At 43.4% G+C, this 16,313-nt stretch overlaps 1 long non-coding RNA gene across 1 annotated transcript in view; it reads left to right on the top strand.

The window, feature by feature from the left end:
• LOC126266818 (uncharacterized) overlaps positions 1-15,209 on the top strand; it is a 53,127-nt gene extending 37,918 nt beyond the window's left edge. Inside the window, exon 2 of the long non-coding RNA XR_007548930.1 lies at positions 14,749-15,209. This is a non-coding gene — a long non-coding RNA (uncharacterized LOC126266818). The remainder of the gene's footprint in view (positions 1-14,748) is intronic.
• The last annotated feature ends 1,104 nt before the right edge of the window (positions 15,210-16,313 follow it).

Here is a 16,313-nt window from a genome sequence, read left to right as displayed (position 1 = left end):
GAATAAAAAGAGAGTCAGAAAGTAATATAGACGATATGCCTGATCGATGGCGAATGGCAGGAATAAGGACATGGGATACAGATGCCAGGTTCTTTTCAGTTTTGCGTTCTGCCCTTCTCTTCGCTGAAATGCAGTCGATGAAGACACAGAGTGTGTGATATACCATTTCCTCGGGCCCACAACAGAATTTTGGAAGAACGGAAACATCATATTCCGCTGACGCAATATCTTGCATGTGGGAACTGCTTTTGAAATTCTTTCCCGTCCTCCTCGTTCGTCTTTGCACTTCGAAGAATACCATACATCATTAGATATTTTTTCACCCGAACTACGAAAACACACAACACTTTTTCTGGTGTGGATTGCGCTGAAAACAGTACGATCCCCATACTTTTCTCTCAGTCTGTCATTGATTGTCTTTATATGAGGTAATGTTCCCGAAATTTGCTCCAGCAACTAGTCTGACGTGAACAGACAGTCGTCAATCCCCTCTATGTAACATAATATTTTCTCCATTGACGTGTTAATTCCTTCATCTTCAGGGCGTTTATTTTTTCTAGATATAGGTGGTGAGCCTATGAGGAACTTTTTATAGCAATCCTCGTTATATCTTGCGTCTGCAGCATGTAGATCTCCAACAGAGCAGATATGTCTTCTGATTGTATCTCACAGTTCACCCTTACTCTCGTCTGGACGAGCGGTTATCGTAACTGAAAGTTAGAACACTGCAAACCTTTCCCAGCCGTTTAGGAGTTTTTCTTCTGTTTATCAAAAAATTCATCATCAATAGCTTCCGCACAAAACTGACAGCTAGTTTTAAAATCAAATTTTGCTTCAACTGAACGCAAATGCTTGACTCCTGCTAACGTTGAAAGCTGTCCCTCTGAAACAGTCGCCCTTAGTAATCTTTTAACGGACTTAGCACTATTGCACTCTTTTCTCCAAGATGCATGGACAACGTGTTTTTAGTTCCTGGAACTATCAGCTTCCCCGTCTTTTCTCAGATAACTGACGTTTACCAGCCGACGTATTGCTTTTCACCATCACTACATACGTCACTGACAACATCACTCTCACTGATTAAACGCTTCTCAGCCATTGTTTATAGGAACATATTTTAAACGAAAGCTCTCTTAATTACGACAAATACGTAATCACTTAATAAACTGAAGGTCACTCCACTATTTAAACACGAGCACAATGAAGTTATTTTGTCTACTCACTGGAGAGGAAGTGCTGGGAAGAACACAGTAGATTATTCTGTGTGTAAGATGAAGAGCGGGCAGTTCTCGTGATGGGGGAAACTGACCTTTTCCCGAAGAAAGCCACAACAACGTAGACTCCCTTCGTATGTAAAGTTTTATTAGCAATTAATATCTGTGTTACATTTAATGCTAACGCATTTTGTGAAAAAATAAACACGTCCCAGATGTGTCTGTGCACAACGCATTTAGTGGAAAATAAACACTCTTCCATTGTGGGTGCGTACTGCGTCGACAGGCGTGTTGCGGAAGAGTCGGTACTATCCTCGGTAGAGCAGATGCCAAACTCAGATACATTGGAAGAATCCTAAGGAAATGCAATCCGAAAACAAAGGAAGTAGGTCCCCCACTGCTTGAATATTGCTCACCGGTGTGGGATCCGTACCAGATACGGTTGATAGAAGAGAAAGAGAAGATCCAATGGAGAGCAGCGCGCTTCGTTACAGGATCATTTAGTAATCGCGAAAGCGTTACGGAGATGAAAGATAAACTCCAGTGGAAGACTCTGCAGGAGAGACGCTCAGTGGCTCGCTACGGGCTTTTGTTGAAGTTTCGAGAACATACCTTCACAGAGGACTCAAACAGTATATTGCTCCCTCCTCCGTATATCTCGCGAAGAGACCATGAGGATAAAATCAGAGAGATTAGAGCCCACACAGAGGCATACCGACAATCTTTCTTTCCACGAACAATACGAGACTGGAATAAAAGGGAGAACCGATATACTCAAAGTTCGCTCTGTCATAGACCGGCAGGTGGCTTGTGGAGTATGGATGTAGATGTAGATGTAGATTGTGAAGCAGCGTGTACTTGTTTCCTGCGACGTAGTGGTGCAGAGAGAGTGGGAACTCACTTGCTCGCTCTTCGTTTTGCAGACGCACGAACGAGGGAACTACGTGACGGCATTCTGGGTACCTGCCTTCCCTCACACTGCAACCGTAGACTCCCACTGACTTCCATTGCAACCCGTCGAATCCGCAGAACCCAATTAATCCCTCAATACGGCTCTACTGTACTTGGGTATGGTGGTCATTTCATATTTGGTTTTAACCCACTTCATTTAACAATAAATACTGATTTCATATCATTAAAACTCTGTTTTAATAATTTGCTATTTTTCCATCCCTTGCAACGCAGAAACTATTAGTTCTAGGGAAAACTGCATGAAACTTTCTTTAAGGAAATTTAATGTAGTTTAGTTTTTTTTACTAGGGAACATTTTCGATAGCAGTCGCGGTCTTCGAATTATTCAAGACAAGTGTACAAATGTGTCTTTTAAACATCCCTGACACCCAACGCTCACACCCAATAGGAGGAGATTTACAGTTTGTTATTCAAGGTCCAAATGGTTCAAATGGCTCTGAGCAGTATGGGACATAGCTTCTGAAGTCATCAGTCCCCTAGAACTTAGTACTGCTTAAACCTAACTAACCTAAGGACATCGCACACATCCATGCCCGAGGTAGGATACGAACCTGCGACCGTCGCGGTCCGAGGTTCCAGACTGAAGGGCCTAGAAGCGCTCGGCCACCCCGGTCGGCGTTATTCAAGGCATTCCCCCATACCACTGTCCAAAAATTTGCGACTACACGAATTTTTCCCCTTTTTGGTCTTCGTTGGCTGGACTACTATAAACAACGGCAACATCTGCGAAAAGTCGCGTGTTACAGTTAATGTCATCGGCAGTGTAAGTAACATGCAACATGAACAGCAAGGGTCAAGACACCTACCCTGCAGCACACCTGAGGCTACTTCTACATTTACTAATGACTAGCAGAGAAACACTGCGCTGCCCAGGTATTTATTTACGACAGTTCCACCACGCCCGTACCACGCAGCATCTGGCCTTGCTCTTAATGTTCATGACGTTATACCTCCTGAACCGTACGTCATACTATGATACAATTTTGTATGTACATTCAGTGGCATACGTGGATACTGACTACAAAATGTGTTGCGAATGGAGTTAGTAACAACGAAATAATAAATTTAAAGTCATGTACACAATACGGCATTTCAAACATATTTCACTGTTGATGTCAGTTTTGCTGAACTACGTATTGTACAATGAGATGATAATGCAGATACGTTCAGCAACATATGTGGATACTGTCCCGAGATTTATTGCAAGTACAATCACTACAAAGAAGTAGTAAATTTAAACGTCATGCTTGATGCGACAGTTTTTCACGCATATCATTGTTTCATGACGTCATATCTCCTTAACTTCGTGTCGTACAACGACACTATGTTGCAGTTACATTCAGTGGTATATGTACACACTGTCTACAAAATTTGACGCGAATGCTGGTAGTAGTAAAGACGTAATAAGCTACAACGTCGTGCCTCATGCAGTACTTTTACAGTGAACGATAAAATCTTTTTCCTTTCATAATTTTGTATGGGCTGTCAACAAGAAAAAAATTCGTAAGAGTTTTCAAATATGTGTGAAGTTTGTTGCAGGTAACTAACTGCTCTCAGTCTCAAATACTGGATCACCCCCCCCCCCACCCCACTTTACAGGTTGGTTGTTCTTACCCCCACAGCGACTGTCGCCTGACATTAAGCCATATGGTATGTGTACTACGTTTGGTTGAAATCGGCCCAGTGGTTTAGCAGGAGATGTAGAACACACACACACACACACACACACACACACATTGATTTATCCATTCAAGACAACATTCTCCGTCCTCCCTAATTGGAAATCAGCATCCGGTTAGAAATTTAGCTCCACACCCCACATGCTCGTAGTTTCAATAGCAAGTGTAGCTGCGGCACTGAGTCGAATGTTTTCTGGGAGTCAAGAAATGCTACGCTTACCTGACTGCCTTGAGCCAAGGCTTTCTGGTTGTCATGTGAGAAAAGAGCGAGTTGGGTTTCACATGATCGTTTTTTCGGCACGTATACTGGTTGGCGTGGAGGAAGTCGTTAATATTAATTCAAAGTCACGGACACACCATGATCAGCTGCCTGCATGAGTGACGTAACACAAGCTCGAAGGTACTTCACAAAAAAAACTCTTTCTATCATCCAAACCAAGTACATCTTCAGTAGGGTGAGGAACTGCGTTGTCCATTTTATAATACACTCTAAATTAACATATGCGTTGTAATAATAACAGAATGCTCCAGGACTTTTTTTTTTTTTGTTTTTTCAAAAATCGGTTAATTCTGCTCTAATAATCCTCCATCCAGACAGCCCCTGATAAGCGGGACCTTGCTGTTTCACAGAATAATGTCCTTCGTATGGAGGTAATGCGAGTTTGAGGACGAGAGGAGACAGTAGAAATTGTGGAAGCAGTAAAGTCTCTGGACATGTTGCTGTACGTGTGGAATTAATTAACACGCACTGAAAATGATTGTAAAATTCCTCTCTCACGTAGGTATTCAGACGTCTTTGTCTAGTTGTAGAAGGTTTTCGCGACCTGTAGTTTTGATGATATGGATTTTCTACTTACCCTGACTTGCAAGGGGCAGGTTAAATTCTTTCTTCAGCAGTCAAAACCAAAAAGTCATACTTATAAGACAATAAGAAATAAAAGGAGTCTGTTAATGCCTTTAGCAGTGTAACAAACATTGCCTGCTAAAGAAAGTAAAGAACCCAGAATACATAATAGAATGTCAATGAAACTTCGACAGCGTATACATCACCGGCGGATATGTAAATTATTTCAGTTGCATTCTCTGTGACAAATGGAATGTCAGTAAAGTAGATTATTGCTATTCATGTTTAGGGTTGTTACCCCGGTTGGTAAGGTATTTAAGAGGCTTGAACAGCGTCAGATGCTGAGTGATCACTAGGAAGGACACGGAGATACCGAGTACTCTTGTGAGACAGCGTTATCAGGACCTGACTGAATCTGAAAGTGTTTCTTTTTTTGCTGCGGATCTCCATTTGGCCAACCCGTCATGTCTTGCAACTTCTAGATTCTTAGGGCATTCAGACGACGACAACGAGCCGATGCTGATGTTAATGGGAACGTGAGGGCGACCGTTCTAGTAGTCGCTGTTAGACGACCAGAAGGATCGTCGTATTGTGCAGTAAGCACATCGTAAACCTTTCGCAGGCCAACCAATAAGGAAAGGACGCACTGCAACCAAAATATACCCGGAGGACTTGTCGGAGACTAGCAGCTCAGGTCTAGAAAGTTGTTGCCCCATGCACGGGATGCCATTAACACCTAAACACAAACAGCTGAGTTTGGAGTCTTGAAGTGACCACGAGTCACAAATTACTGATGAATGTTCCACAATCTGTTCAGCGATAAATCGCGGTTCTGCAGTACGTCAGACGACCATACTGAGTACTATTGTGAGACAGCATTACCAGGACCTGACAGACATTGAGAGGAGCTTTGTTGTAAGTTTCCGTTTGATGGTCTCGGCGAACATGGCAGCAACGTGTGGTGAGATCCCAATCATCCACTGCTTTTGGAGAGGCACATCGGCGTTGCTACTGCCGTCATCGTGCTTAGAACCATCGGGAATATCTTCAAGTCTCGGCTGATAGTGGTTGAGGGGGGTGACTGTACAATGAATGTGTTACGGACATCGTGCTTCCTCATGTTTTGCGACAGTGTAGTAGGGCTATTTGTCAACAGGATAATGGCCGTCCAGTCATGGCAGTGTCTCTACGGAGTGTCTGTGGTGTAAGTATATTTCATATAGGACGTTTTTGGGCTTTACGTTATTAGTTCTTACACATATGAATCATAATTGGTTTATTACCAAATGAATAATTATAGTGCTCCACTACCTTTCCCCTTCTACTCTCCTTTTTTCTCCTCAGATGAAGTATCCGATGTATTATTGTATTTTTTCGTATACACTTTCAATTATTGCATTCAGTTTTACATAGAACACACTGCCCCTCTTCTCTTAATAATTTTCAGTTATCATTTTGGTGTCAGTTTGTTCATTCATCTATCTGAATGCTACTGACACCATTACCGTTCTACCACCTCACTACCGAGAGAGGTGGAGCACTGGTTAGCAAACTGGACTCGCATTCGGGAGGACGACGGATCAAACCTGCATCCGACCATTCTAATTTATGTTTTCCGTGATTTCCCTAAATCGCTTCAGGCAAATGCCGGGACGGTTCCTTTGAATGGCACTTTCGACTTACTTCCCCATCCTTCCCTAATCTGATGCGACCCTCCCCCACATCAATCAACCAACCAACTACCATGCCACATGCTGGCATGTCTCGGTAGTTATGTTTTGTAACGTTGATTCGCCATTAGTTTCGCACTGATGGTATTGATCGTGAGAACATATGCTTGTGACGCTATTCTGTCTATTTATATAAACAAATTTTTTATGGTATGAGTATCTTATTTTAAAAGTTTTTGCAGCACTTTTAATGTCTGTACTCTTTTATTGTGCTATATGGTTTTGTATGATTTTGTATTTCGTTTGGCAGACGTTCTGAAGGTGGGTGACGCCCAAAAGCTGTGCCTGAAGGACTCAAACGTATTTTGTTGAACAACAAGTTATCTCCCCGTTTCAAGCGACCCTACCCAGTGATAGAAGACATGCTCTCGACGTTCTTTCCGCACAGCACGGTGATACTCCCTCGTCGTGCGCAGAGGTGATCGACTGGAACATTGGCCACGTGTATGCCTACTTTCACGTTCGCATGCTGTCCAACAAACGGCCACTGTCACATCTTAATGCCCTGCAAACATGAATATTGCACGAATTCACCTGCCAGCCAAATAGAGACCACAATGAGACCACTTGTAAGCTCTGCCAGCAGCTGACAGCATTGTGTCACACGAGTATGAGGCACTTAGGTGTTCTGAGCGACTGACGCTGTTTATGCCTCTGATATACCATTCCACCCCTGCTAACAACACTAAAGCCTAATAGCACTAGCGCAGTCTGGCGACCATTTTACCTGCCACAGATAATTGCAATTTTAACAATTTGCATATCCGGTAATGGTGAGTACGTTCTGATCCCCCATCCTACAATTACTGATTCATATCAATTATTTAGATTCGGTATGTCCTGATTTTCGGAATATACTCTTCGTCTTTCGTAACAGAACACTGAGCAGACAGTGCGGAAAGTTCAGAAATGTTGATTAGTCAAGATAATTGATATTTTCCTGGTAAAATTCTTCTTCGTTGTTTCTCGTGGTTCACGTGTAGGGGGGGGGGGGGGGGTCTTCTTTCCCGCTTTCCTGTATAACACTGAAAAAATGGCTCTGAGCACTATGGGACTTAACATCTATGGTCATCAGACCCCTAGAACTTAAAACTACCTAAACCTAATTAACCTAAGGACATCACACAGACCCATGCCCGAGGCAGGATTCGATCCCACGACCGTAGCAACAGCGCGGTTCCGGACTGACACACCTAGAAGCGCTCGGCCACTGCGGCCGGCTTTTTTGTTGTAGTTCACTGTTATAAAAAGATACATTGCAGCAATGTTATATAGACATAATGAGCAACACTCGCCCAGCTTTGATCACACGCGGCCATACAGAACTTCTCTTAGCAAACCAATTCACAACAACTAATTATTTTATCCATTGATAGCGCATAGATTGTTGAATATAAAGCTAACAACATATTGCTTAAAGATTATTAAATTTCTCCATGCTTGCATACCTCTCTGACATTCATATTCAGAAAAATAATCAATTCAATTTTTTATAAGAAATATCTGCAAAATTTGTGGCGGTTACAAATGGGTATCGCAAAATGCGTGGTAAAACATCTTGTATCGGAATTTATACTTGGTACGTAGAAAATGATGTAGTCAGACTAGTTTCATTTCAATGTGCAGAAAGTTGTACTGATATACGACCATGTCCAGCACTACCCCCTCTAACTGCGTAGGTTTATGTGCATGGTCACGTTTAAAAAGTGAATGAAATTAGACAACTGCACCCGGGAGTGACGTGTAGCCAAGTTCCCCAACCGTGCGACTGCGAGTTAATGGCTTTACAAACAACTGCTGCCGCCCGCGGTGGTCTAGCGGTTCTAGGCGCTCAGTCCGGAACCGCACGACCGCTACAGTCGCAGGTTCAAATCCTGCCTCGGGCATGGATGTGTGTGATGTCCTTAGGTTAGTTAGGTTTAAGTAGATCTAAGTTCTAGGGGACTGATGACCACAGCAGTTGAGTCCCATAGTGCTTAGAGCCATTTGAACCAAGCTCCCCAAGTTGTCACAATATTACACTATAAACTGACCACGACCGCTACTTGAGGTCTAATCTTAGGAAGGGTAGAACAACGGATACTGATAATATGCTGATACTGTACACTGATAATATGTTTATTGTAAAAATAACTCTCAACGAAACGAATGCAAAGTGAACAAATATAGACACAGAACATTAACTCCAACTCATTAATCAAAATTTCACGTTACCAAAACCTTTATCACGTGACTCAAAATCGCGCCACAGTTCGTACGGCGGAAACACTAAGTGGACGATACTGATTATCATCGGAGTTAAGAAAGCCTCCTCCCAGACAGGCACAGACATCAAACAAATGGAGCTTAACACATTTGCTGTGGTAAAGTTTCCCTACTTGCTAAACCATCGTGCGATTGTTACCGAATTCGGTGCTGTGAAGAGCAGTTCTGTAGCGGTGAACTGATCACTGCGGTCTGCGGTCGTGGAGACGAAGTGCGTTGCGTACTTGGAGATTTCAACTACACAGATGACTTGAAACGGGACCCACAGACTTCTACGATCGAAACTACTTCCGTTCAATGCCGGACACGAATCAAGTATTCTGCTTGCTCGTAAGCCAGTAGCAGAGATTTAACTGAAGTTTGCTGTGGTGAAAGAAGCATTTCGTAATGCCTCAGTCTCCACGAAGAACCACAGGTTCGTATCTCTGCTCACAGAGAAAGGAATGATGCCGTTCCTTGTGACGCAATAAACACTTTCGAATCTAATGATGAGAATGTTCACTTACGTCATTCCATCAGTGTATCAAAACGTTATCCAGCCAAATGTCCATAAAATCTCTATCGAGCCAGTGTGTCATATCGAAAGCTGCCAGAGAGTCTCTTCGCCGCAAACAGCCCAGTTTAGAGCAAACCTCGCATTGTTAGGGTGAACTCTCCTTGTAGCCAATAACCGCACCCGTTAAAAACACGACGTCCCGCTCTATGAGTCATGAAATTTATCAGCCATCCTCCTTCAGCTCATAATCAGTTCGGTAGAAACTTCCAGAACAAAACGTGATCCCTCCTCCGCCTACAATTCATCCAACTACACTTATGCTCATAAATTAAGGATAATTGCAGAATGTGGTGCCACACAACGTAGCATTACACAATACGGACGCTAATAGCATAGGCACATAGGGAACACACACGACACAGATCTGTAAGTCCACGGTATTGGAGATAAGTTGAGAAAACCGTCCCGAAACACATGTGTTACAAAACGCCACTGTATCCTGCGCATGTACCTCGTCATCAATATGGAATATGATCACCATGCACACGTACACAGGACGCACAACGGGTTGGCATACTCTGGATCAGGTGTTCGAGCAGCTGCTGGGTTATAGCCTCCCATTCTTACACCAGTGTCTGTCGGAGAGCATCCAAAAAAATGGTTCAAATGGCTCTGAGCACTATGGGACTTAACATCTGTGGTCATCAGTCCCCTAGAACTTAGAACTACTTAAACCTAACTAACCTAAGGATACCACACACATCCATGCCCGAGGCAGGATTCGAACCTGCGACCGTAGCAGTCGCGCGGAGAGCATCCAAGATGTGCTAGATGGGTTTCAGGTCTGGAGAACAGGCAGGCCACTCCATTCGCCTGATATCTTCTGTTTCAAGGTACTTCTCCACGATGGCAGCTCGGTGGGATCGTGCGCTATCATCCATCAGGAGGAAGGTGGGACCCACTGCACCCCTCAAAAGGCGAACATACTAGTGCAAAATGACGTCCCGATACACCTGACCTGTTACAGTTCCTCTGTCAAAGGCATGAAGGGTTGTACGTGCACCAGTCATAATTTCCAGATGAAAACCCGGCGAGAATCACTGTTCAGACTATACCTGGAGTCGTCCGTGAACATAACCTGCGACCGCTGTTCCAATGACCGTATACTGTGTTCTTGACAACAGGTTTTAAGGGCTCTCCTGTGACCAGGGGTCGGTGGAATGCAACTTCCAGGTCTCCGGGCAAATAAACCGTGTCTATTCAGTCGTCTGTAGACTGTGTGTCTGGAGACAACTGTTCCAGTGGCTGCCGTAATGTCCGGAGCAAGGCTACCTGCAGTAATCCGTGGCCGTCTGCGGGCACTGATGGTGAGATATCGGTCTTCTTGTGGTGTTGTACGCTGTGGACTTCCCGTACTGTAGCGCCTGGACACGTTTCCTGCCTGCTTGAATCGTTGCCACAATCTTGAGATCACACTTTGTGGCACACGGAGGGCCCGTGCTACGACCTGCTGTGTTTCACCAGCCTCCAGTCGCCCTACTATTCTATCCCTCATAAAGTCATCAATATGTGTTCTTTGAGCCATTTTCGACACACAGCCACCATTAGCACGTCTGAACACGTCTGTACACTTACTCGCTGCTCCGTACTCTGACATGCACCAACACACCTCTGATTACGTGGACTGCTGCCAGCGCCATCGTGCGACGACCGCAGGTCAAATGCAACGCATGGTCATACCCCGAGGTGATTTAAACCCGCAAACCGCCCACTAGAGCGTTGTTTCATCATGTATCAGCATTATCCTTAATTTATAAGCATGAGTGTAGATACATTTCTGTCGTTTGGCGGGAATTCGAACTGGTGTCTGGCGTGAGAATATTGCGATCGTTTGTTCGCATTTGTGGCAGTCATTCCACGTGCATTCCTCGTGCTAAAAAAGAGTGGTCACGGCATCTGTAAGATGCTGTCTCTATGATCTTATGCTTTCAGCATCGTCTCGCTCCCACCTCCTTAGCGACCACAGGTCCGTCGCGACAAGCCACTTTCCACTGTTCTCAATACACGGCGGCTACCTTAGGCAGTGAACGCCTGACATTCCATTTTCAGAGCGACAAAATTGCCCTCCCTGCAGTCCTTGCTGCATGTCGATCACGGGGACTGCGAAGAGCCACGTTCGCTCTGCTGTCAGAACCAGTGAGAAATTACACTCAATGCAAGCATTTCTACAGAAATGTTAGCATGAGTCTACCCAGTATCAACCAATAACTGTTAAATAATTCGGTAACCCAACGTAAAAAATGCGATCCTACAATAAAGAAATGAAACATGAACAGAGAAGATTATTCATGGAAAAATATAACCACCTCAAACATGTCTCACATTTTGTGTCAGTCAGTGCATTTGCAAAAGAACGGTCGATTTAAATTAATATGCCATTGCATTTAATGGGCTGTCTGTAAACATGTGGTTACACTAGTAAGATGGGAAGCTATTCTGGTAACGAATGAAACAACAAGTTTCTGTCACCAGCCCCTGTTTATTTATCTCCACGACCGAGGTTTAAACCTCTATCATCAGGTGGATTTACATTTGCTAGCATGACATAGGTATCTGTTGTGTTACGATTTTTGGATGAACTCGTGGTGCTGTCTAGCGGAGAAACAAAACATTATTTCAGAACATTGTTTTGGGTTTTCTGTCAATAACTAAACATGTATCCAATGGTAAAAATAAAATAAGTAAAATAGAATACGTCCGGTGGCCACAGGTTCCTTTCGCTTTCGTAACACATCACACGTATACTGTCACATTTTGTAAATAAAGATGGCACCTGGAAACTGTTAGATGCAGGGATCATTTCGCAAAAGAGATAAATTTTGTCAATACGTACAAAGAATATTCATCATAACAACATCAATACTTACCAAAAATATACATCGTAACAACACTGTTACGGAATAAGTTTTGAAGGATTCTGGAGATCTTTGTTTTGAGGTGTTGAATACATACGTTGGAATAAATATTTCAGGTGGGATATAAATCCGATTCTGTCAAGTTTAGGTAGCTTAAATTTGGTCACAAAGCCAGTTTTTTGTCGAAAAAACTCAAAACCATGTTCGGATATGGTGTTTTGTTTCTCTACTAGGCAGTGACACAAGTCCCTCCAAAAATCGTAACACTACATACACATATGTTATACTAAAAATGTAAATCCACCTTATGATGGAGGTTTAAAATACTGAAACGCTTCGTGGATATAAACAAACAGTGACTGATAACAGTAAACGTGTTGTTTCATACGACGTCAGTAACAGTCGTCGTAAAATGTAACCTAAAATGTTCGCATTTAAAGTTATTCTGGCAATTTACGTTTGTTATGTTTTATTGGCTGATTAAATTTTGGTGTTCACAGGATAAGCTGCTTTAATTAATTATTTCGCATTAGCAGATTTTATTGATGACATTCATGACTCCAGCTGGCACTATACTACTAATTTATAAGAGGGAGCATCAGCTATTTTCTATATACTTCGTTTTACAAAGTATATTCAAAAAGATGGTAGTTCGACATGTTCATTATATTTCAACATCTTCTCCTTCACTTGGTCCACTAGTCCAAAAGCTTGCATATTCCTGTCAAGAAGAAGTTTTACAGTTAGTCGCAAGGAGAATTTTCCACTAATTTTTGCACCTCCATATCTACACTACTGGCCATTAACATTGCTACATAACAAAGATGACGTGCTACAAACGTGAAACTTTACCAACAGGAAGAACATGCTGTGATATGCAAATGATTAGCATTTCAGGGCATTCACACAAGTTTGGCGCCGGTGGCGACACCTATAACTTGCTGACATGAGGAAAGTTTCCAACGATTTCTCATACACGAACAGCAGTTGACCGGCGTAGCCTGGTGAAACGTTGTTGTGATGCCTCGGGTAAGGAGGATAAATGAGTACCATCACGTCTACGACTTTGATAAATGTCGGATTGTAGCCTATCACAATTGCGGTTTATCGTATCGCGACATTGCTGCTCGCGTTAGACCAGATCCAATAACTGTTAGCAGAATATGGATTCGGTCGGTTGAGGAGGTTAATACGGAACGCCGTGCTGGATCCCAACAGCCTCGTATCACTAACAGTCGAGATAACAGGTACCTTATCTGCATGGCTGTAACGGATCGTGCAGCCACGTCTCGATACTTGAATCAACAGATGGGGACGTTTGCAGCAAACCAGCCATCTGCACGAACAGTTCGACGACGTTTGCAGCAGCATGGACTATCAGCTCGGGACCATGGCTGCGGTTACCCCTGACGCTGTATCACAGGCAGGAGCGCCTGCGATGGTGTACTCAACGACGAACCTGGGTGCACGAATGGCAAAACGTCATTTTTTCGGATGAAGCTAGGTTCTGTTTACAGCATCATGATGGTCACATCCGTGTTTGGCGACATCGCGGTGAACGCACATTGGAAGCGTGTATTCGTCATCGTCGTAGTGGCGTATCACCCGGCGTGATGGTATGGGGTGCCACTGGTTACACGTCTCGGTCACCTCTTGTTCGCATTGACGGCACTTTGAACAGTGGACGTTACATTTCAGATCTATTACGACCCGTGGGTCTACCCTTCATTCGATCCCTGCGAAACCCTACATTTCAGCAGGATAATGCACGACCGCATGTTGCAGGTCCTGTAAGGGCCTTTCTAGATACAGAAAATGTTCGACTACTGCCCTGGCCAGCACATTCTCCAGATCTCTCACCAACTGAAAAGTCTGATCAATGGTGGCCGAGGAACTGGCTCGTCACAATACGCCAGTCGCTACTCTTGATCAGCTGTGGTATCGTGTTGAAGCTGCATGGGCAGCTGTACCTGTGCATGCCACTCAAGCTCTGTTTGACCCAATGCCCAGGAGTATCAATGCTGTTATTACGGCCAGATGTGGTTGTTCTGGGTACTGATTTCTCAGGATCTATGCACCCAAATTACGTGAAAATGTAATCACATGTCAGTTGTAGTATAATATATTTGTCCAATGAATACCTGTTTATCATCTGCATTTCTTCTTGGTGTAGCAATTTTAATGGCCAGTAGTGTATGGATAATCGACAACCTATCAAAGCACCGTTGATCAGCTCATACAAACGGCAGTCGAATGGTCCGGGCAGCAGGGTGGCTGCAGCTTGCTGTTCCTTCCTGCCGCATACTGGTATCGGTGTAAACTTGTTTACGCTGTCACTTACAGAATGCTATTGAGGTGGTCAGAGTCAAACGTTGCATAAGCAACCATAGTAGTACCAACGCACACACAAAAGGCATTGTTAGAATTTTAAAGGCGTATTGTGACGAAGGTGTGGATAATTCTACGTTGTGTCTTTTAAAAGTGTATAGGCTAGCTCCAGTCTCCCACATTCGTTTTGGAAATGAAATGCCGTAATACGTTATTATCTAAAAAAAAAAAGGTGGTTCTGAGAATTTCTGTACTAAATGCAGACTGTAATTGTGCCCAGTGCAAGTCAGTGTTTGTGGTTTCAGGTGCTCGTGCTCCTGTTGGCGATGGTGGTGGCTGTAACCGTGGCCCAGCGTGGCGGTGGGGGCGGTTTCGGCGGCGGAAGAGGAGGCCGAGGAGGCGGCATGATGGGCGGCATGGGCCGAGGCATGGGGCGTGGCATGGGCGGCATGGGCCGAGGCATGGGCGGCATGGGCCGAGGCATGGGCGGCATGTTCGGCTGAGGCGGCCGTCTGTCCGGCCTGGTTGCTCCGTAGTCCATCTCGGTGTTCCCTTACAGTATTTCATACAGTCCTTACCTACACCAAGTCAGTGGGAGATCTCAATGTTCCCACGTGTCTGCTCTCCTGCCTACTCATCGACAGTACCACCGAACGTAGTTTGCTTTCAGACTTTCAGACATTATTCTGTAGTTTGTTGTATCGAATTTATGCTTCAACTCTTTGTACAATGTGTACATAACAATAAATTAGTTACATCACAAGCATGTACGTGTATTATTTCCCTAAGACAATAAGCTGTACCACATATCTGAACTGCATTATGTTGATCAACATGAGACACCATAAATCGTGAAAAGAGGGTACAATGTGAATAGTAACAGAAGTAAAAAAAATGCTGTTAGACTTAGATTGGGGTATTCAACACTAAAACTAGTTTGTGAGGTTCACTTATGGGTACAAAAATAACTTGCAATGGCGGAAATAGAGAGGATATGAAATGCAGGCAGTCAATAATAAGAAAAGCGTTTCTGAAAATGACACATTTGCTAGTAACTAACGTATATTTAAGTTTGAGGAAGTCCTCTATAAAGATATTTGTGTGGAGTGTTACCTAATAAAGAAGTGACAAGTGAACAATAAACAATTAAGACAAGAAGAAAACAGAACCATCGGAAACATGCTGCTATTCAAGAGTGTGGAAACCTAGATGTTTAGTCTGAATAACTGAAGAGCAGCTACTGTACCCAATTAGAAAAAAAATAAATTTGTGGCACAAGTAAAAGAGATCAGTTAATGGGACGCAATCTGATGTATCTAAAAGAATCAATCTAAAAATTGTCAATTTGGCCATGGATCGAATTGCATTGATAGGTGGAGGGGAGGGGGTAAAAGTTGCTGGTAGAGATCCAGTCTTGAATACAGTCACCAGGTTTAACGGGTGCGTCTCTTGTAGTAGCCATCTAGAGATCAAGAAGTTGCACAGTAAAAATTGGCGTGGAGAGATGCATCAAACTAGTCTTCAGACTGAAATGAACAACAACATATGCTGTATTTTCTTCTAATTTTTTTAACGTAAGGTAACATTACTGAACTCATACTTCGACACATAAATTCATTAGAGATAACCGCACTGTTGGACACTCTCATGTGATTTACTTATCACTAAATGCTACCCTTCGAGTGAGAAACAATTTAAAGTTGGAAATCCACAACAGTGGTATTGTGACCTATTGACATTTTACATACTCTGGAGTCCAAAATTAAAGCAATAAACAGGAATTCTACAAGGTTGCGTTTATTTTGCCACAAAACAGTATAAACAGGTGATACATAAGTAGAAACAATGTAAAGAATAGAGAACGTAAGCA

Source organism: Schistocerca gregaria, chromosome 4 (assembly GCF_023897955.1).
Source record: "Schistocerca gregaria isolate iqSchGreg1 chromosome 4, iqSchGreg1.2, whole genome shotgun sequence".
In the NCBI taxonomy this organism is placed as follows: domain Eukaryota; kingdom Metazoa; phylum Arthropoda; class Insecta; order Orthoptera; family Acrididae; genus Schistocerca; species Schistocerca gregaria.
This window is presented reverse-complemented; position numbering and strand designations above follow the sequence as displayed.